This window comes from Diabrotica virgifera, chromosome 6, assembly GCF_917563875.1.
Source record: "Diabrotica virgifera virgifera chromosome 6, PGI_DIABVI_V3a".
Lineage (NCBI taxonomy): Eukaryota > Metazoa > Arthropoda > Insecta > Coleoptera > Chrysomelidae > Diabrotica > Diabrotica virgifera.
Genome location: NC_065448.1, coordinates 81,273,535 through 81,297,111, shown reverse-complemented (window position 1 = coordinate 81,297,111; position 23,577 = coordinate 81,273,535). Strand labels below are relative to the sequence as shown.

At 33.9% G+C, this 23,577-nt stretch overlaps 1 long non-coding RNA gene across 1 annotated transcript; it reads right to left on the bottom strand.

The window, feature by feature from the left end:
- Positions 1-19,056: 19,056 nt before the first annotated feature.
- On the bottom strand, positions 19,057-21,339 carry LOC126886495 (uncharacterized). Its single transcript, XR_007698643.1, has 2 exons — positions 21,159-21,339; positions 19,057-19,988 (listed from the first exon to the last, which is right to left on the bottom strand). It is a non-coding gene; the product is annotated as an uncharacterized LOC126886495 (long non-coding RNA).
- Between the last annotated feature and the right edge of the window lie 2,238 nt (positions 21,340-23,577).

Sequence of the window (23,577 nt, the reverse complement as noted above, 5' to 3'; positions counted from 1 at the left end):
TCTCTATGCTAAGAAACATGCAGAAATCAAGACAGTGTGATCTAACCTGTGTGACTGAAGTGTAACGCTTGTAGTAAGGAAAGAAATTTGAACACGTGTTTGTAGGTTTTTAGAGTAAAAGCTAAGCACTGCTGGGTATACACCAGTGGGAATATTAACTAAATATTTGTATATACGTCTTATTTAGTATTGTTTTAACTGAATTTGTGATGAAACGTTTATCAGGGATTACCTACATGTTTCTTCTTTATAAAATAAAATCCAAGTGGGCAATGTTGTCCTGTCATTTGTCTTTAATTTTTTATTTTTTTATATAAAATGTTTTAGAGGCATTTAAAAGGAAACGGAAGTGTGCTTTTGAGTTTAACGTCACAAAGTATTAATTTTTAGGTAAAACAGCATGTCAGTATTTACTTAATTGTTTTTTTTTTTCGTTCAAGGGCCAATCAAAATGCCAAGAAAAAGCAGAAAAAAATTGGGAGCAAGGCAGTATGTAAACTACTCTGAAGCCATTCTTGAACGAACTGTGGAAGCAGTGAGAGGAGGTTTAAGTTCCCGCCAGACAGAAGCACGTTTTAAGGTGCCACGCCGAACCATTCTGAATAAAATTAAACGAAGGCATGTTTTCTCCATTGGCCATCCCCTTACACTCACTAAAATAGAAGAACGTCATTTAGTGGATGTTGTTATAGCAAGTGCAGAATATGGTGCTCCTTTAACAAGCCTAGATATTAGAATGCTTGTCAAACAATATTTAGATGCCAGAGGAACTCGAGTTGTTTATTTCTCTAACAACAATCTTCCTAGTTGTGACTGGGTCAAGGCTTTTTTGTCACGGCATAAGCACATTTTAACTCAAAGGCACTGTGTCATAGTGATCATGTGATCACTCAAAGACATAGTGATCATGTGTCTTTTGTTATGTCTTCTATGTCATCTAATTCTTTGTATTTCCATTCTTCCGGCATTTTTTCGTCCCACATGTCAAATAGATATAGCTATTATATTATAGCCCGATCAGAGAACACAAAACACGAAAACCTAAAAAAGAACAATAAAGGATAGAATGAAAATTTGCAGATACGTAGTTACAAGTAGATATCTATTATTATATAAGAGAAAGTTTACACTTCTATATCCCCTCTATTTTACAAAAATTGGAAAATACCTCCTTCTCGGGGTAAAAAAGATACATTCAAAATAAGTCCGGAATTGGATCAAAATAACTTATTCTAAGCAACTTTTGTTCTATATACTCCGGTCAACTTATACATCCGAGGTTACAAGAATTACCATCAAGCTGAAAATTGGCAAGATTGTTCAAAATACCATCATAAATGAAATCTAAAAAGTCCTCATAAATCCGACCCGAGCTAAAAAATTTATGCGGGGTCAAAGGTCACCAAATATAGTTTTTAGCGATTTTCAGCGAAACACTAAGTTCTATCATAAAATTAGTTCTAACAAAAAATGTAGATTCGATAATTATCTATAAAAAATGTCTTATTACTTTTTTTCCTAAGAGCCACCGTTTTTGAGATACAACGATTCAAAAAGTTATAATCGTCATAATATGCGTACACGTTTCCACACCACCTTTGAGGTAGTGCACTTTGCGCGTTTTTTAACGTGGTTTCCCCAGTAGGCCTATTTCACGGATCTGTTATGATTCTGTTTAATTTGAAGCTATTGAATAATTGATACTGTCAAGGGTTAAAAATGATAAAAGTTATAATAAGCGGTATAAATTAAAAAAAGGGAAGTTATTTATTCAACTGGTTCATAATTTTCTAATACTTCTGCTTCCTCTTCTCCTTGTTCTTCTTCTTCACCTTCTAGTTCTTCTTCCCCAATCTTCAATTGTTGCTGATTCAACATTGGAGCACGACCGGTTTGGACAATTAGTGCATGCTACCGAACAAAACAGTCCAATTTTTTTGCAACAAGATTTAGCGCTACATCCCTTTTTACAGTTACAAGCAATTGTGTTCAGGAGTTTTTCCGGCGCAGGTGGGAGTAAAGTTTGAATTGGTTCTAATGAACTGTCGACTAATTTCCATCCAGTCTTTTAAATCTAGACGATAACCAAGCCATACTTGAATTTGGTAATATATCCGAAAAATATGTTGATGAGCAGCTGCTGAGGTTGGAGGAAAACAAGATAATTGCACTTGTTTTTTATTTCGAGTATTTTTAAAGAAACCAGTAAGTATATCGAAACTTATCTAAGCACGTAGTTTTTTTGAGGCGCTCCATACATAGAGAGAAGAAAGCTAATTCCGTTGGAAATAACTTCTTGTGGAGTTGAATTAGTTTTTTTATTCAGCACATTCAAGTAATATAACATTCACTTCAGCACATTCGAGTAAGGTCGTGTTAAACCTATTAGGTTTAACACACCTATTAGGTTTAACACATATTTTCAGTCCGGAGTAGTACTCAAGACTAATTAATACCTCGAGGGTGTCATCTACCTGAAGGATTTCTCCACCCAGGAAGATAACGGTGTAATTTGCATAATAGCAAACAAACTAAATTTGCATAAAGTTTATTGTATATTGAAATGTTTATTAGTACTTAGCAATAAACATTTTGCCTAGAAAGTTGGCTTTCGTTATTATGTTCAAACCCTTCTAAGAAAAGAATAGGTAGGGTGATTAGATTAGCCGACGTACCGATAGAATGTTTTTATTCCGAGAAAACCCATCTTTACAAATTGAATAAGACACATAAGTAAAAAGAATTATTATAAGTTAATACTTTGTCATATCAATTTACTATTTTTGTTGGGAATAAGCCGTAAAATTGAAATAATAATTCTTATTATTTTCGCGTTACATTCACTTTGTAAAGATTTTTTTGTTGGCACTGTAATATAATACAGCTTATACATTGCATCCCTCGATAGACCGCAAGCTGTATAGTAAAAACATTATCATATTTATAATATCTTATATTATTATGTGTTTTATATTATTGTAGGTTTTCTTTAAAGACGATCGTAATTAAAGTCCGTTTGATGTTTAATAGTTTTAATTAATAAAATAGATAACTAAATTATTGTTACTATTAACTTATCGAAATGTAAAAGTGTAAAAGTGTAATTTGCGACCAAAATTCTACGTGTTCTTATTTTTACAAAAGAAATGTATTTATCGATAATTTACGTCTAATCAATATAATACCCGTCTTAGTATTATCCCTATGCGTCTTGTAATCAATAACACGTCTAATGTCGTTGAGATCTTAAAATCGACTAAATGTATTCGTTCCCACACAACCAAAATTCCCTTACTGCTAATCTTCCCCTTTTCATGGTTTAATTCGCTTTCGCGGGAACTAGCCTATTTGTAATAAAAATTGGGTCAAAGGGCTCTACTTTGTTATTTTTATGTCTTAAAAATAAACAGAAACTGCTCACTTCAACTACCCCTCGATTAGATACGCCCACCCATCTGTGCCTTAGAGCCTCGCCGACAACTGCTCGTTTCGTGTTTGTAAATACGAATAATTAAAGAAATATTATATACAGGGTATCTTAAAAATTAAGATAAAATATTTACAATCCTATATTCGGCCATCCTGTTCGAATTCGACCCGAATTCCGTTTAGTTACCTATCCGCGACTTCATGTACTCTGCACACGTTGAAGTGCTTTGAAGTCCACCATGGTATCCAGATTTCTTTACTTCGTAACTGTCATTTGGATTAACTTGTACTACCACGTACGGTCCTAAATATTTCTTCTGCAGTTTGAGTCCTTCACCAAACTGTGTTCTCTTGATTGCCACTAAGTTCTCCTTTTTATACATTCTCGGCCTTTTTCTTCGTATATCATATCTGTGTCTATTTTCCTCTTGAATTTTGACTAACTGACGTCGACTCTCGTTTCTCAGCATCTCTCTATCTTCATCAAATTGTTTAATGATCTCCTGTTCTATGATCTCCTTCATCCTCAGATCTTCTTTGTTCTTCATCTTCGTTCCGAACAGTACTTCAAACGGGGTCGACTTTATGCTTCTTTGTTCGCAATAGTCTTCGAATTCCTTCGCCGTAAATGCGGTACCTCTGTCAGATATTATACGGAGCGGATTTCCGAAATCCTTTTGATGTCTCCTCACGCATTCTATAACTTCTTTTTTGCTTCCAAGTATACATTTAACGCAATTCCCTATACAGTGCTCGAATTCTTCTCTACGATTTGGAATGCCTGGAATCAAATCTGGTGTTTTTGTTACAGCAAAATGTTCTACCTCGTGTAAGTTTCTAATTATTTCTGTTTGCATTCTTTTCGGAATGACTAACACTTCCTTGCCGTCTTCGTATTTAAACAGAATATTGTTTTTTATAAACAAGTCCTCGTATGCTTCCGTCGTCTTTGTCTTGTCAGGTTCGTTACTTTTGACTACTTCCTCTATATCCGTCTTTATTTTTTTATCTTCGGTATGGTTCAGCTGAAAATCATTATTGGCTGTTGTCTCGCTAATTACTGTAATCCTCCTTATAAAAGTATCTACTCTTTTTTTAGATAAAATTATTCCGTCTTCTGTTATTGTAACTTCTGCTTGTCTCAGTATATTGTTTCCGAGAATAATTTCAACGTCTAGTGCTTCTTTTGGAATAACATGAAATAAAATATTAAAATCCTCTCCTTGAATTTCTACCATTTTATTAAATGAATCTAAAGTTTTAACTCTCATACCTCCCAATCCACCTAAATCTAATATGTTTTGTGAAAGAACCACGTCATCAAAATATTTTTCAAAAATATCCTCTCGTATGGAACTAATGTCACTTCCTGTATCCAATAATGCACGTAGTGATGTTTTTCCAACCTTCAATGTTACCGAGTTTTTATAGCACAATTCAATAACATTTACATGTCCAGAAGTTGATGGTTCTTCTTCTTTCTCATTGCATCGAAAAGACCTGTGTCCAAACTGATTGCATCTAAAACATTTTACTCCCTTGGCTTTGTCAGGACAATCCATCGATCTGTGTCCCTCAATTCCACAATTGAAACATTTTTCTTCCTTTTTATTCCTGCTTTGAGGCGCTCTTCTTTCATCTCGTCTTACTTCCTCGTTCGTCCACGTCTTTTTATGCGTCTCGGTTTTAACTGATTTTTGCGTCGTCTGTTTTTTAATCAATTCGTACAGTTTAATCTTCTCTTTAAAGTCATTGAAATTTTTGGCACCATAAAGTATTACTTTATTAGCAGGGTCGTCCATAATTCCCTCAATTATATACTGCATTATGACTTCATTTTCGATATTTCCTCTGCTACCGACTTCTCTCATTCTTAGTACATACTCCTGTACGCTTTCACCTTGTTTCTTCTTTCTATTCATCAGCATTCTGTGAATTTCAGCACTACCTATTTTGTTCTCAAACTCTGCTGTCAGTCTCTTCTTCAGGAGCTTCCAGCTATTAACTCCTTTCTCTGACTGTATATACAGTTTAGCTATTCCTTTTAGACAGCGTTTAGCAAAAATTAGCATTTGCAAATCATTCCATCCCATCAGATTGGAAATTTCTTCAAACTCAGTGATCCATTTTCCTATAGGATAATCGTCTTTTCCGTCGAAATTTCTTATACTATCCTCTACGTCTCTAAAAGTTAAGGCAAATGAATCATTCAATCTACCTCTCGTCATTTTGTTTGATTTTGATCTATTCCTCGTAAATAAATCCGTCGTCCTTTCATCATCCATATCGTCATCATTATTATCGTCGTCGGTAACGTCTTTACCTTCTTCCTCGTGATAAGCGTCTTTATCACTATTTGCGTCGTTATCTTCATTATAGCGATCGTCTTCGGTAACGTCTTTACCGTTTTCCTTGTGATAAACGTCTTTATCACCGTCATCATCGCTAGCGTCTTCGTCTTCATCGTCATTCTCGTCTTCAATATTGAAGTCGTTCAAAAATGAACAAATACGTTCAATCACGTCGTCTTCTGAACCAGTGTAGTTCAGATCTAAAACACTGCAAACTGCTACTAAGTCCGGCATACTTAGTTTATTTTTCACGTCTTCTATTTTTGTGGAATATTCCTCGGATTCTTTATCCCACGAAAATTTTGTGAAATTCCGCAAGTTCCTCCTTGTTTGTCGCGGCAACCCTTTATCCCCGTACGCGACCATATGCAACGCCTTAACAGCACTTAATGCCGAATTTTTAAGGTTTAAACTAATTTTTGGAAAATCGTTAAGAGTTTGATTAGACTGCATTTTAAAAGGTATATACTTAATTAGAATAAAAAATAAAAAAAACAAAAATAAAAAGATATCTTTTAACTAAAAAGTTAGATTATTTTTTTCCGTGTGCAAATTGTACTTGTGAACTGTAGAAATGTAGTCGCTTTTACTTCAAAATGATCAATATTTACTACAAATACTAACAAAGCTATGATTTATTACAATAAATTAACAAAAAAAAAAAACAATGAAAAAACAATGAAAAAACAAAAAAAAAGTTAATCGTTAAATGATTTATGATAGTACTTTCGCAACATTCACTGTTTATCGTCAAAGTTCCAGTTCACAGCTCCTCGAAAAAAATAATCTTTGGTCAGATTTCTAATTTCCAGACACAAGACCAGAGTGTCTTGACTATTTTTAAAATATTGGAACAAACACACCTGATTTCTCCTTGGTAATACTGCTTGCTATGATTGCGTCTCGTCGTCGTCGTCTTCACTGCCCAAACAGCCGTCGTATTTGCCTAACAGCGTCGTCTACACTGTATTAGCCTGCTACTCCACCAACACAACCATTCACCAACAGTTCACAAAGTCCGGAAGTCACCAATAGTTTAAAAAAGTCCGAAAATCACCAACAGTTTCCACGTTTCCCGAACAGTCATAAACAGTTTCCAAAAATTACGTCTCGTCACTTGAGCCGATTTTTTAATTACACTTCACTTTACGGTATTTCGCGAACTTTACGACGAAATCGTCTTTCTTAGATCCCGGTTGAGCCCCCAAAATGTAGGTTTTCTTTAAAGACGATCGTAATTAAAGTAATTGATGTTTAATAGTTTTAATTAATAAAATAGATAACTAAATTATTGTTACTATTAAGTTATCGAAATGTAAAAGTGTAAAAGTGTACTTTGCGACCAAAATTCTACGTGTTCTTATTTTTACAAAAGAAATGTATTTATCGATAATTTGCGTCTAATCAATATAATACCCGTCTTAGTATTATCCCTATGCGTCTTGTAATCAATAACACGTCTAATGTCGTTGAGATCTTAAAATCGACTAAATGTATTCGTTCCCACACAACCAAAATTCCCTTACTGCTAATCTTCCCCTTTTCATGGTTTAATTCGCTTTCGCGGGAACTAGCCTATTAGTAATAAAAATTGGGTCAAAGGGCTCTACTTTGTTATTTTTATGTCTTAAAAATAAACAGAAACTGCTCACTTCAACTACCCCTCGATTAGATACGCCCACCCATCTGTGCCTTAGAGCCTCGCCGACAACCGCTCGTTTCGTGTTTGTAAATACGAATAATTAAAGAAATATTATATACAGGGTATCTTAAAAATTAAGATAAAATATTTACAATCCTACATTATTATGTGTATTATTATAATAACTTAAAGTTAAGTTGACCGATATAATATTATGTTTACTTGTATTACTGCTTGATGTATATACGTGGTGTACTAATACAGATTATGACGATTAGAACTCTTTCAACTCTTTGAATATTATGATATTTTTTTTATAGGTAATTATCTAATCTACACTTTTTGATAGAACTAATTTTATGATAAAACTTACCGTTTCGCTGAAAATCGCTAAAAACCATATTTGGTGACCTTTGACCCCGCGTAAATTTCTTAGCTCGGGTCGGATTTATGAGGACTTCTTAGATTTCATTTATGATGGTATTTTGAACAATTCTGCCCATTTTCAGCTTGATGGTAATTATTGTAACCTCACTGCTATTTTTGAGTCTAACTAGACCGATCTATATACAGTTTTTCACTAAATCAATGCTTTTTGATTTATTTGCGAGTGAATATGTTCATTTTTAACAAAAAAACATGTATGCATGAAGTGTGTAGATCCAGTAGAAGTAGAGTTGTAGCTAATGAAAAGTAGGTACGTTCTTATTCGTCAAATTCCAAATCGAATATTTTAACGTGAAATAACCAAAAAACGAAGCACTTTTCGGGGAAAACTCGTTACAACTTTTTTAAAGTGTTTAAAAAAGGTTTATTTTTGTTTAAAAAAAAACTTTATTAAACTAATTTTATTTGGGATGCTAATTAGGGTGTGATTTTTGCGATTTTTTAAAACAAAATATAAAAGCAACCAACAATATTTTGAGCGTAGTTCACTTACTTTTAATGTTAGAAGCTTTTTTAAAATACAAAATAAACCTTTTTTAAACACTTTAAAAAAATTGTAATGAGTTTTCCCCGAAAAGTGCTTGGTTATTTCACGTTGAAATATTCTATTTGGAATTGTGTAACCCAATACTCTGGGTATTGTGAATGAGAGGGAGTAAAAAGGTACAATTGAGATAGAATTAGAAGAGGGAAGTTATTGAAGATATTAATTAAGAAGGACTTAGCAATACAAAAGCTCAATGCGACTAGATGAGACACTGGAAATAAAAGGGTACGAACAGTACGATAAGTGAAGAAGAAGAAAATGGGCGCCAACTCGGGCTATCTTGACCTAGAATTTGAAAAGCTAATTTTACTTTACCTTTAGTGAAGAAAACTACCTTCTGGACCTAGAATTTGTACAGCTCGAGATTTTTGTAACAAACAACAAGAAATCAAATAAATAAATGACACTGGAGACACTTTCCTGAAACAACGCAAAAATTCAATATTTACCTTGTAATGCTATGTTATGTACTGTAGTAAGAACTGAAATAAAAGGCACAAATTCTATTGACAAATATATTTACAATAAATATACTAAAGAATATCAAAATAGCTTTTACTTATATATGTATTAGCATACAGTAATATAAACAATAGTGGTGTAGAGATAGATACGGCCAAAGACCACTAACAAATAACAAAAATCACCACTATTGTGCCAAGTAAACAAGTATTAGTAAGAATTCAATAATTAAGTCTGGGAGGATAGCCAAAAGTCTTAACTTAAATGTTAGTAAATAAATAATGGTCCTGGGACTGACAAGTGTCCAATTATCTAACGTTCCAAATCTATGTGCTCGTATTATACTCACAACATAGATGCTGGAGATATACAGAAAATACTAGATATGAGTCGGTCAGAAACTCTTTTAATTAAATTCTGTTTGTAAAAACCCTTCTAAATATGAAAATTACTCTTATTGATAACCCTTTTGATAAGTTGGGATGTTTTCAGTGTAAACACAGCTTAAAGTGAGTTGGTAGCTCTGAGAGAGATGACCATCTGGCACTTACTGTTCTGCGGTGATGTTCGATGCGGACTGACAGGTAGGGGAGACAACAACGGGGCAAAAAGAGTAGTTATAGAAAAACTGAATGTAAAATGTATTGAATAACATATTAGTAATAAATATGAATTATTCCATCGACAGTGGTCTTATTAATTAAACAATGGTTAAGGTACTTAAGGACATATCAATGGCGACGAGGATAAAAGTGGTAACGAAGTAAATACTAATTGTTTTATGTAAACCGATGTCCGGTACCTTTGTTAGTAAATCAAGATGGCGAACAAAAAGTTCGAAGAATTTATTCCAGATTTACAACCGTGGAATATTTACGAAGAAAGATTGGAACAACATTTTGTGGCAAATGGGGTTGAAGAGGAAGCTATTAAAGTGGCGATCCTAATCAGTTCGGTAAGTGCACCCACATACACCTTGTTGAGAGATCTATGTTTTCCAGAAGCTCCCAAAACCAAAACATTTGCAGAATTATCACAGTTATTAGCTACCCATTACGGAGGTCAAGTGAGTACATGGAGAGAGAGATGTACATTTTTTGACCTGCGGCAAGAAACTGAGGAAAAAATAGCGGACTGGTATGCTAGGATAAGAAGTGCTGCAGTTACGTGCAAGTTTGGGGCAGATCTAACCAAAGTGCTGCTAAATAAGTTCGTGAGTGGTATGTGTCCTAGTAAAATTCTCGACAGATTATGCGAAGAGGATGAAAAGGCGACGATGGAGCAGATGGTGAGTTTGGCAATGAAGACAGAAAATGCTATTATGGCTTCAAAAACAAGCTCGAGGTCAACTGTAAATGTTCACGTGATAGATCATCAGCAAGCTTCGTCATCGTCGAGTTCTCGAGTTCGTCGGCAGGGACAGGATGGAGGTTGGCAACATGGGACAAGGCGGACAATGCATGGCAGCTCAAACATCAATGTAAATTCAAGTGTCAATCAGATGTCAAAATGTAAGATATGTGGAAATAAACACAAAAATAGTTGTAAATATAAAGATTACATTTGTAATATATGTAAAAAAATTGGGCACTTGGCTAGGGTCTGTTTGGCACATAAAAATAGTGTTAATTTTATAGATAGTGAGGCGGAAGAGGACATTTATACATTAGACAGCATAGAATCAAGAATTGTTGATCTGTGCCATGTACAAGTCAAGGTAGACAATCCCTTTAAAATCCAGGTAAAGATTGAAGGCAAAATATATGAGATGATCATTGATAGTGGCGCTGGTATAAGTGCAATCACAAAAGAAACATATATAAATAATTTTTCTCATTTTAGGCTAACCAGTGATGATCTGTTGCTAAAAAGTTATGAAGGTAGTGTCTTTTCACCAGAGGGATATTTTATAATAGATATGGGCTATAAAAGCAAGAAAATACCAGTAAAGCTATACGTTGTTCAAAAAGGTTCTGCAAATATTCTAGGGAGAGACTGGATAAAGGCCTTCAATATTAGGCTTGAAATGATGAATCAAATTGTAAGTAATAGTAAAATTCTAGATCTAATAAACAGTTTTTCAAACGTATTTACTAGTAAGTTAGGAAACTTTAATCATAAGGAAATTTCAATTAAAGTTGTGGAAAATGCTAAACCAGTTTTTTGCAAGCACAGAGCTGTTCCTTTAGCCTATGCGAAAGAGGTAGAGTTAGAGTTAGATAGGTTAGAGAAAGAGGGAGTAATAGAATTAATAGACAATTCAGATTGGGGAACACCTTTAGTCTTTGTTCAAAAATCAAATGGGAAAATACGAATATGTGGGGATTACAAAACAACAATAAATAAACATTTAGAAGATGTGAAATATCCACTTCCAAAAATTGATGAATTATGGAATAAACTAAAAAAAGGTCAACGTTTTTCAAAAATTGATTTACAACTAGCTTATATGCAGTTCTCCTTAAATATTGAATCAAGTAAGTTGTTAGCGTGGAACACTCACAGGGGTTTGTACGCAGTTAAAAGATTACCATTCGGAATAAAATCAGCAAGTAGTATATTTCAACGAGAAATTGAAAATCTCTTTAAGGGCATGAAAAATGTAACAAACTTTTTAGATGATATAATAGTAACGGGGGAAACAGCAGAAGAACATATGACTAACTTGAGGGAAGTTCTTAGCAAACTTGAAAAGGCTGGGCTGACAGTTTGTAAAGAAAAATGTGTATTTTTTAAAGAGGAAGTTGAATACTTGGGGTACAAAATATCAAAAGAAGGCCTTAAGAAAACAGATAGTAAAATTGCTGCAATAATAAATGCACCTAAACCAGAAAATATAACAGAAGTTAGAGCTTTTACAGGGCTAGTAAATTATTACCATAAATTTATACCTCGGGCTGCCCAGATCTTAGAACCAATATACAAGCTTTTAAAAGGTAATGTAAAGTTTTTCTGGTCAAAAGAATGTGAAAGGGCATTCAATATTATAAAAGATATAATAGCATCAGATAATTGTTTAGTTTATTTTGACCCTGACCTTCCAATAATAGTAACAACAGATGCAAGTGACAAGGGTATTTCAGGCATGTTAAGCCAAGTTAAAGAGGGAGAGGAGAGAACAGTAGCATGTGTGTCAAGAACTCTCATGCCAGCAGAAAAAAAATATTCTACAGTTGAAAAAGAGGCTTTAGCAGTTCATTTTACCATAAATAAATTTTACCAGTACCTCTGCTGTAATAAGTTTAAATTAAGGACAGATCAAAAAGCGCTAGTTGCATTATTTGGAGAACACAGGAGCATCCCTAAAATGTCCGCAAACAGGATACAAAGGTGGGCTTTATTTTTGTCATCGTTTGACTACAGTATTGAACATATCAAGGGAATAAACAATCCTGTAGCTGATTATTTATCAAGGTCACCAGTGCAGGTTACGGGAACAGTAGAGGAACCAGCGGAAGGAATGACATATATTCATTTCACGGAGTCTATAGAATACTGGCCAATTAACAACAAAGTACTTAGAGAAGAAACAGACAAAGATGGCATTTTAAGGGCAATAAAGATGTATATTAAAACGGAAAGATGGCCCAAACATTTAAGTGATGAAATAATGCCATTTTACCATAAACGACAAGAGTTGTATTTAGATGAGCACATAATAATGTGGGGACATCGTATTGTGGTACCATCAAGTCTAAGACCACAAATCCTCGATGAGCTCCATGCAGGACATTTTGGAATAGTCAGGTGCAAGTCATTAGCGAGATCATATGTTTACTGGCCTAAAATAGATTCCGACATAGAGCATAGGGTAAAAAGTTGTGGTCCATGTTTAAAGAATAGAGACAACCCTCCATCAGAGTTTTCACCGTGGCCTGAAGTGGACAAAGTATTTGACAGAGTGCATATAGATTTTTTGCAATTAAAAAGCAAGTTGTGCTTAATATTGGTGGATGCTTACAGCAAATGGGTAGAGGTATTTCCTATGAGTAGGGCGACAGCAGCAGAAACGCAAGAAAAACTAAGGGAAGTTTTTGCCAGAATGGGACTACCAAGGTTATGTGTGAGTGACAATGGACCTCAACTAGTTGACAAAACCATGGAAATATTCTTTAAGAAAAATGGGATTAAGCATTTAACAGGGGCACCTTACCATCCATCCAGCAACGGAGCTGCAGAACGGTATGTCAGGACATTTAAAATGAAGCTGAAAACAGCCCTAGATGATCCAAGAAACTCTGGTATTCCACTGTCTACATTAATATCAAGATATTTACTAACATATCGCAACACAAAACACCCAGTAACAGAAAAGTCACCAGCTGAACTTGTATATAATAGATCATTGCGAACAAGAATATCAATGATGGCCGAAAAGCCCAGTAAAGAACAGCAAAATATTTCTATAAAGGAGAAAAGATGTTTTGAAATAGGAGAAAGGGTTATGGTAAGAGACTATAGGGAAACAAACCGAAAGTTGTGGGTGGCAGCTAAAATAATAAATAAAGTAGGTAAGAAAACTTATTATTGCAGATTAGATAGTGGTCAGGTATGGAAGCGTCATACGAATCAGGTAGGCAGGTGTAGCACTGAGTTTGCAAACAACAGGGAAAATGAACTTGACAGTAACAATGACTTTCAATATATAAAACTACCAAACGTAGTACATCCGGTAGGTGAGAGTATAACACAATCTGAATCAAATTTGGAGAAGTTAACGATGGAAACCCAAGGTGAGCCAGTTTTGCTGGACATGGCTACTTCTTCAGACACTGGCAACAGATCATCAACTGATACAGTTTACAGGTCAGATAATGAACAAAACATTATTGTTAATTATCCATCTGATAATATGTCTCAAACAGGTAGAAGCAGACGCGTTACAAATATGCCAAAGAAATACAATGATTTCATTCTAGAGTAAGTCAAAAAAAAAAAATTGTTCAGTTAGGTTTTACATAATCATATTAATCATATTTGGGTAGATATTAATTAAGGGTGAGGGTGATAAGTTGGGATGTTTTCAGTGTAAACACAGCTTAAAGTGAGTTGGTAGCTCTGAGAGAGATGACCATCTGGCACTTACTGTTCTGCGGTGATGTTCGATGCGGACTGACAGGTAGGGGAGACAACAACGGGGCAAAAAGAGTAGTTATAGAAAAACTGAATGTAAAATGTATTGAATAACATATTAGTAATAAATATGAATTATTCCATCGACAGTGGTCTTATTAATTAAACAATGGTTAAGGTTGATTCCTATTAGGCTCCAACGGGAGTTGTCACACACATGTCTCCCTAACTCGACAACCCTTGCTGGTAACTTTTTACTTTACTTTAAATTGCTTGATGTTATAAAATCATTTGGATGAAATCATCCGCCATTCTATATGGTACCTCTATTCGACACAACAGCCAACAGTCAAGTAAAGAACGAGAGGCGCTTCTCCGCCAAGGTAAACGTCAAACTCTCTCAGAAAACGAAATCATTCTCGATAAGTGGAGTACGTTCCATCACCGAGGTATGACGTCACCCCAGTAGTCCTATACGAGAAATTAGAGAATTTAAATGGAGACCGAGGGAAAATAATAATAATTATTAAAGAGCTACTTTCGTAACGTGACCGTTACAATCCCCTTCTACTCGGGAAAAAAAAATTTTATCCATAAAATTTTTTTCTAAACTTCAAAATATTAACAACTAAATGTACAATAGTCTAACAATCCACGTTGATTCGCAAGATTACCAATAAGAATAAACTAATGATCAGGAAAAATAAATACATATATGACTCAAACTCATGCTAAAATGTTACTATGTTACTCTCTGCTACCAAATATTGACATAATATTGCTTAAAAGTCAAAACAGAACTAAATATTGCACTAAAGTTCATAATAATGCTAAGTGTCGAACTGGGCACCAAAACCAAAATTGAGCTATCCATGGACATCAGATTTATAAAGGATATATCCAAGGACGGAACAACCAGGAAAAGGTGTGAGCCAATTCGAACCATATCACAAGTAAATGTATCAAAGTGATTAAAAAAAAATCAGTAACTAAAATAAGTAAAGAATTGAACACTTAATCCAAAATTGAACTAACAATGGACACCAGATTCATAATAGTATATCCAGAGAAGAACAATCAGGAAGATTTATGGAACAACTCTCACTAATGCCAAATAATACCAATAATAAACATACCAAAGGAATCCAAAACTCAGTAACCAAAATAAATGTGGAATCGGACACTTAATCCAAAGTCGGACTATCAGTGGACACCAGATTCATAAAAGGCATATCCAAAGAAGAACGACCAGGCAAATTTATGGACCAATTCGCACCAATACTAATCCACATAAACAGATCAGGTCTACGTACACCCACATCCGGTAATACGAACCTATCCAACCAAATACACAAAATAAATGAAGAATCGGACACTTATCCAGAATCGGACTATCAATGGACACCAGATTTATATAGGAGTATATCCAAAGAAGAACGATCAGGCAAATTTATGGACCAATTCTTACTAATACTAAATAAACTAAATTATTGGATCCAATGGTAACTAATACTGAACAAAATAAATAAATTAGGTCTACATACACCCTCATCCGGTAATATGAACCTATCCAAACTAAGTAATCAAAATAAGTCAGAATAAAAAATTACTAACAGATTAAGTAACAGAGATGTAACCAAACTAAATCAAAGGTATGATAAATACCTACAGTGTATTGACTAAAATATTATAGAAACTACATAAACTAATTCGTGCTGGTATTCACGAACTATAGCATGTTGCTACAACAGATGTATGAGAATAACCAGACTCAGATAAAGTACCAATATAAGAATAAGTAAGGAAGAAAACAGAATGAATGGTGAACTTACAAGGTCTATGGCACTATGATAAATAATAGGAAGAAAAAAAAAATATGATAAGTGATAGGGAAAAAAAATTGACGAGAACGAGCACAATTTTAAATAAAACTGCAAATTCATGCGTTCTCACATACGTACATAGAATTATTCAGGAAATATTCCAGAATCTGAATAACAAAACTAATGCCTACGAAAAGAAGTGGGAATATACTCAAATGAACAACTCATCTGTCTAAACACTCCAAATACTGACTTAACGAACCTACTATGTATAGGGATGGCCTAAGCATTGATTTATAAACAAGTGCGCAAGATATTTATCCATGTTTACTCATCAACTCAAAGTACAAACATACTATGAAGCAAAAGGCCTAATATGAACTAAATACTTCCCTATTAAATTGTAAAAAAACTGAAATAAGTAAACTGATTACAGAAAAATGTTTAGGAAATGTAATGATGAAAAAACATCTGCCTACTCTGCCATGAGGACATAAATTACGAAACCGGACAGCAGTGATCAGTTGCTGAATTTCGAACCCACGTACTCACTCACTAGCGTTAACAGAGTAACGACAGACTAGTCCACAAGAAGAAATCAATAAAAGACTTAAGAAACCATACATACTCACATCAACATTCCAAACTAATTCCAGAATCATAGTATGTAGGATAGAAGGATATCAATTATTATGAAGTGTTTAAGATATTGGAGACAAATGTTAATAGAGCAACCCAATAACAAATTAAAAACCACATCTTTCCAATATGGCAAATTCAATAACAAGATATCAAAAATAATTAAAAAAATTAGTAAGTAATCAAATATTCAAAATAATAGGTTTGTTCCAACATGAACTTTTGGACGGCCCAAAAACCGTCACGAAACTGCTTGTACCGTTTGTTGTGCGCATGTTCGTAATTGTATCGCCCAGTTATCGTCCCATGACGGTAATCATATATTTGTCATTTTTATTGGTGACAGCTTGTGTGCTTTTAGTCGATCAAAGGCTCAAAAAATTTAAAGAATTAAATCCTAGTGCTCAAGTCAGTCCAACCAGCACATTATGCATTTGCCCGATTACTGAAATGATCATCACGAAACCGTCACCGAAAGATCACAATTCTTGTTGGAACAGTGGGAAGGACGATCCGATGACGATCATATTTTTGTTGGAACGGATTTTCTTTACTGCGCAGGATCGTTACCGTTTCCTGACGGTTCTCGGTCGTGTTGGAACAAACCTAATATAACACATAACCTGAGATATGGTAGTGTAACATAGTTCCATCATAAAATCCATATTAAACAAGAGTACTTGTATGAGCTTTCCTATCCAACTAGATATATAAATATATAATAAGTTAACAACCCTACTAACTTAGGGGTTAGGTGTGCAAAACTAAACAAAAATACAAGTGAAGTTCTTATTAATTGCATAATCCTACTAACAGGATCAGCAATTAATAATATTGACTCATACTAATAATTAAAATGCACCATACCTAATACCAAAAAAAATAAACTCATACATAAAGTACTACATAATAATTAAATTAATAAGTAATAAATTAAAAGTCATCAACAACAAAGCCAAAGATGAAATCAAGCAATGTATGTAGGTACCTGCATTATCAGATGGCAAAAAAAAATCAGACTAAAATTTCTAACCATACTAACGATTGAGCTAAGCTAAAGACAAACAGAAGAAGAGATTAGCTTGAACGACACCGTTAAGTTAATCTTCTTCTGAGGATTGTTCTAAACTTAATAGAAAAAGTACCAATGTTTCTAACTAATAAAAGATTTATGTTTAAATCTCAACCTAAAGTATCTGATTTATATAAGCATTAAGTATACTATATGGTACCCACACTAATATAATATTATCAAAATTAACAAACTAGAAGATGAGATGGATAATGGAACTACTTTACCCTACAATAATTATAATTGTTATGTTTAACACTACCAATTAAAGAAAATAAAATTTTGGATGAACATCTGTAATCATCCGAACCATGCGACTTCAACGTATCATGTATAGAAGCTAGTGTTCTGGACTGATTTTGCTTTGTGGTGTGTGCCTGTCTTACCAAACAACCCAAATATCAAAAATAACAAATATAAAATATAATCTAAAGTTTGTAAGACAAATATACATATGGAGAAAATATTAGCGACACACCAACAAATCAAAAATGCCAGCAAAATATATAAATGATCAAATCAATAAAGTAAATGAAATACCTAAATACTGAAAATGATTTCTAGTTATGTATAAAATATAACCATACTAGAAAAAAATGTATGCATATATTCAACGATTAATTGTACGCGCAAACGCACTACCATTGGTAGAAGGAATAAAAATTTAACTAATAGAACATAATGTCAGTTATGTATACTCAATCTAAATACATAAATAAGTTTCCAATAAAAATACAAAATCCAAACTAACATATGAGCTGTACCACTAAAACTAAAAATGAGGTATCGAAATAAACTAATCAAAACCAAAAGCAGCATAAGTCTACCTGTTTAGTATTCGTAAAGTTTTAAAGACCAAAAATAAATCAGAAGTAACATGTATACAAAGATATCAAAAAGTTAATAAAACAGAAAATTCCAATAAAAGAAAATTGAACTTAAAAGAACTACTGTCTTAGAACCAAAAACGGTTGGCACCACGCATTGGGCAGCCAGTGTAACAAAAATGAGAACACTTCTGTTGGAGTGAAAGTAAAAAGAAAGATATAGGTACTCCAACAGAAGTAAGGAAAAAGGAAAAAGACTAAGTAACTAAATAGTTGGGATGAAAAGAGAAAGGTGAGATGGCTTCTACGTTGAGAAGCCGCAATAGGAAAAAATAAAAAAATACTACTAAAGTGCAGTAGTACTGAAGAAAGGGAATAGAAGGGATAGAAGTAAAGTGGGAAGAGACAGAGGCAAACTGAATAGAGTTGGCTAGCTATAGATGCAAGAGAGCAACTTGACACTCAAGGATGGATACGGCTCGTTTGCATGCCTGTCGAAGAACAGTAGCTCTATATAGATAGTAATGATGACTAAAAGATGAAATAATAAAATAAGAATAATGTACTGAAAATGAATGGAGATGAATAATGACTAAAAACGAACAAAATAAATAAAACTAACTAATCATGGGCGCCATGAAAATGATCTTCGATCATTTTCCCAGGTATCTTACACTGCTGTCAAATATTAAATATATTAAACCTGTAATAATGAACATAAAGGAGTAATAAAAATAAATGATATACAAAATAAATAAACATTTATTAAAATGAACTACCAGATTTTTAACAATCTCTGAGTTAAACAAGTTCATATTATGTGACTCTAACATGACAAAAGTTTGCAAAAGTTATGTTCAACCTAAGATAACAACAATGTTACCTGTTACAAAATTACAGGTATAAGTACCTTTCACTAACATATAGGGTACAAAATTACATAAGTCTTCTACCAAATGGTTATAGTACGCCTGCTACGTACAACTGAATTGAAACCGACAAAGATGAAAATAATACAAATAAATAGGCCCAAGCCTCACTAAGGGAAAATACAATAATGAATAAATAAAGTTAAATATACAATTGACTAAAGTAGAAATGAAGTTGAGATAAATACCGACGATGACCTAAATTAACTGAACAAATGGAATAAAGCGAATAACAGTAAAATATTTGGGAAACAAGCTAGTAATATTACAAAATAAATTTACCCGAATTACATAAACCAATATCAAAGCAATAATAAAGTATTAAAAACCTAATTTTCTCTAGGCTTATTCCTGTGCACAAGAAGTTACCGTAGATACAAAGTTTGGGAACCAAATAATCTAATATACAAATATGTCAAAAAAAAACCAGAGGTAACCTAAATCTGGAAAAAAAAAACAGTGTATTTAACAGATAGTCTGAAATATAAAAAAACCAATAGTTACTACAACACCTCACTAAATGTTCCCAAACGAGGTTGCGGTTGCATCCTAGAAAATGATGCACCAGGATGGTGCGACCCCATGACTCCTGTAGGCCCAGGTGCCAAGACGAAAATTGAGCTGGAACGCTCCCATAGCTTGTTCCCAAATCGACATACTCCCATGATGACTTGACTGTGGCTGTAGTGGTTTCTCTAGGTGGTCAAATAAGGTCTATGACTTCATGGTAGGATTTCTCCCAAATGGCTAAAAAACATTCCCAGTTTTATTTCTCATTTTAAACATGAGCAAAAAAGTAAAGGGAAGAAGAAATAATTGAGGAACTTTTTAGAAGCAATAGTATAGAAAAACCGACCATTAAAACTGGAACAAAAACCAATCTCAGGTAACCTTGAACTGTTTTGAGTGTGAATCAATGAACTGTCAACACCGATGGAATGGGCAAGAAGTGAATTTAATGACGCCAGGATGAGATAGCGCTAGTCAGGGAAGGAGGGAAGATAATGGCCATCTTTCGTAAACAAAAAATTTATAGTGGTAGTCAGCGTTGCCGGCTTGGGGTATTTTTCCATAATTTTGGAGTAATTTGAAAGCGTCTAGAGGAATTTTTCTAAGCAGAAATGGTTGGGGAGGGACAATTATGAGATATTTTAAGGGGTCATGGTAAATTAAATTTGCGTATATACGTAGAACTGTATAATTATACTCTCATATAATCGAAGACGATAGGACCTATGAATTATTTCCAGGGCCTTCTGTTGATAAGTAGTATAATTTTGGTTTACTGTTCTCTACATTTGCCTACTAATTTATTAAAATGCGGCAAAAATTTAAATTTAAGGGGTTTGAGCTTCAATTTGAGGGAATTTCAGTTTCTAAGTGGGGATTTATAAAATCACATCTGGCAACTCTGGTCATTATGATAATATCCAACCAATGAAGAAGTCAAAATTTCCCTGACAAGCTCTGTCTCTCTCTAGGACCTCTCACTTGTATGTTGGCCGCAATCTCGCTTCACTGTTTGAATGGGATGGAGCCATTCCATCCGTGTTGACAGTTCATTGGTGTGAATACATGGACAAATGACATTGAAATGATTTATTTGAGGAAATATCTGTAAAAATATATTGAATTTATAAAATATTGGATGTTGAATAATTTAAAACCTACAGAGAAATGGTAATTATTTTCAATATTAATTTGAGGACTTCAAAAATGTTTGGTTATGTAAAACCAAAAACCACATTAATATAAAGATCGATATAAAGATAATATAAAGATCGAAATCATCTACACCCTTCCCTTAATAGATTGACTAAGAAAGTTTAACAATGGGACTAATATTTTAAATATTCCACAACAAAAAACACATGACAATGGCTAATTAAAAATTATTACAAAAAAAATAAATCTCACCGAATGATTCCTATTAGGCTCCAACGGGAGTTGTCACACACATGTCTCCCTAACTCGACAACCCTTGCTGGTAACTTTTTACTTTACTTTAAATTGCTTGATGTTATAAAATCATTTGGATGAAATCATCCGCCATTCTATATGGTACCTCTATTCGACACAACAGCCAACAGTCAAGTAAAGAACACTTGCGTCTAGAGAAAACCAAATACTTTGCTTCGGAGCTTCTAGACAATTGACAGTTCTCTGGATTTGGCGGGCAATTTGAAAAGTATATATATGGTACCTATACTACTTATACATCATATACAACTTATACATCATTGAGTTTAAGACAGTAAATGAAAAACCTCACTGCGCTTGGTAGATTATATGTATAAATGTAAATGAAATTCAAAATATACTTATTAACCTAATTATATAGTACATATTAGCAATATTTTAAATAAAAAACTTTGTCATGTAGGTACCTTATAATAATATGTACCTATATGTATAGGATATGTTACTTATAGTTCGGTACCTCTTGGGGACTTATCAATTTTACCAGTATTTTGAATTTCTCTATAAAATAATTAACCATAGGAAAGTTATAAATTACAGTCAAATAATTAACCATATTATAAAAGTTATATTATTGCCACATCAAAAACAGTAGGTACCTACTACCAAAGAAAAACATAAATATTTCACATAATAAAAATATTCTTAAACAAAAATGATTGTTTTCAATTAATAAGAAAAAACAGTAAAGGAAAATTTAGGGTTTAAACAAACCATCTATTAGAGAAATTCAAAATACGGGTGTAAAATTTCTAAGTCCCCAATAATTGTAACTGTCAATTGTCTAGAAGCTCCGAAGCCAAAGTATTTGGTTTTCGCTAACCGCAAGTGTAAAGAACGAGAGGCGCTTCTCCGCCAAGGTAAACGTCAAACTCTCTCAAAAAACGAAATCATTCTCGATAAGTGGAGTACGTTCCATCACCGAGGTATGACGTCACCCCAGTAGTCCTATACGAGAAATTAGAGAATTTAAATGGAGACCGAGGGAAAATAATAATAATAATTATTAAAGAGCTACTTTCGTAACGTGACCGTTACAAATGGTCTGTAGCATAACTGCTACAATTGGATGAATAAGAGATTACTTTCATTTGCTACAACTCTGCTTCTACTGGGTCTAAAGACTTCATACATATACCTTTTTTCACTTTTTTATAAGCTTTAATTTTTCTAAGAATATTTTTCGATAAAATACTTGAAGAGTACAGGGGAAAAGCAACGAATGTCACATTTTATACATATTGAGATAAACACCAATAAAGGTTTAATTCTTATGATAACTAAAAATTACTTAGGAGATTTTTAGCAGAATTCTAGCAATTCTTATTTTATAATCTTAATATAATATTAATCTATATTAACTTATTAATTTAATAATGCACCAAAAAACTGCTAACATTCCTTATTTTTGTTCAGTGGCGTGCGGATAATCCTAGTTCTTCGCCTGGATACAAATTTTTAGAAAATTTATATAGACTGATCTTTCTGGTTATTGTCCTGAATCGATAGGCTAGTCGATAGTGCTCAGTTTTTGCTACCAAATGGCGAGAACAGCCAATAGTCTAAGAGCTGGGAGCGGATTTTGTGCGTGATAAGTAATATGGAAAAACTATACGGGGATATGTTGAATTAGTTGTGTACATGACTTTCCCCAACGGGTAGAAACCAGAGTGGGGGACGAGGCTAGTTATAAGGGGTCAAAGTCGCGGTTTTTATTATTTTATTTGTGACGCTCATGATCGAGATAGTGCACCAAAATTTGGGAATAGGTAAGTAGATCATGACGTAACTAAGTAAAATCTCCAGGGGCGCAACGCTGCGTGGCCGACAAAGGGGTGGGGACAGGGGTGAATATAAAAATTATAAGGGATTTTTGTGACATTCCTGATCGAGATAGTGCATCAAAATTTGGGAATAAGTAGGGCATGACAACTAAGTAAAATCCCTACAGCCGAAAACCAGAGTGGGGGACGAGGGTAGTTATATGGGTAAAAGTCGCGGTTTTTATTATTTTTTTTGTGACGCTCATGATGGGGATAGTGCACCAAAATTTGGGAACAAGTAGGTCGTGACCTAACTAAGTAAAATCTCCAGGAGCGGAACATTGCTTGGGGTACAAAGGGGTGGTAGGCAGGGGGGAATATAAAAATATAAGGGTTTTTTTGCCGTTCGTGATCGAGATGGTGCACCAAAACTTGGGAATAAGTAGATCATGACATAACTAAGTAAAATCTCCAGGAGCGGAACGCTGAGTGGAGGACAAATGTTGTGCTGCGTCACAAAAAAAATACTAACTGAGACTTTGACCCCTTAAAACATTTCTCATTCCCAACTCTGGTTTCCGCCCCTGGAGATT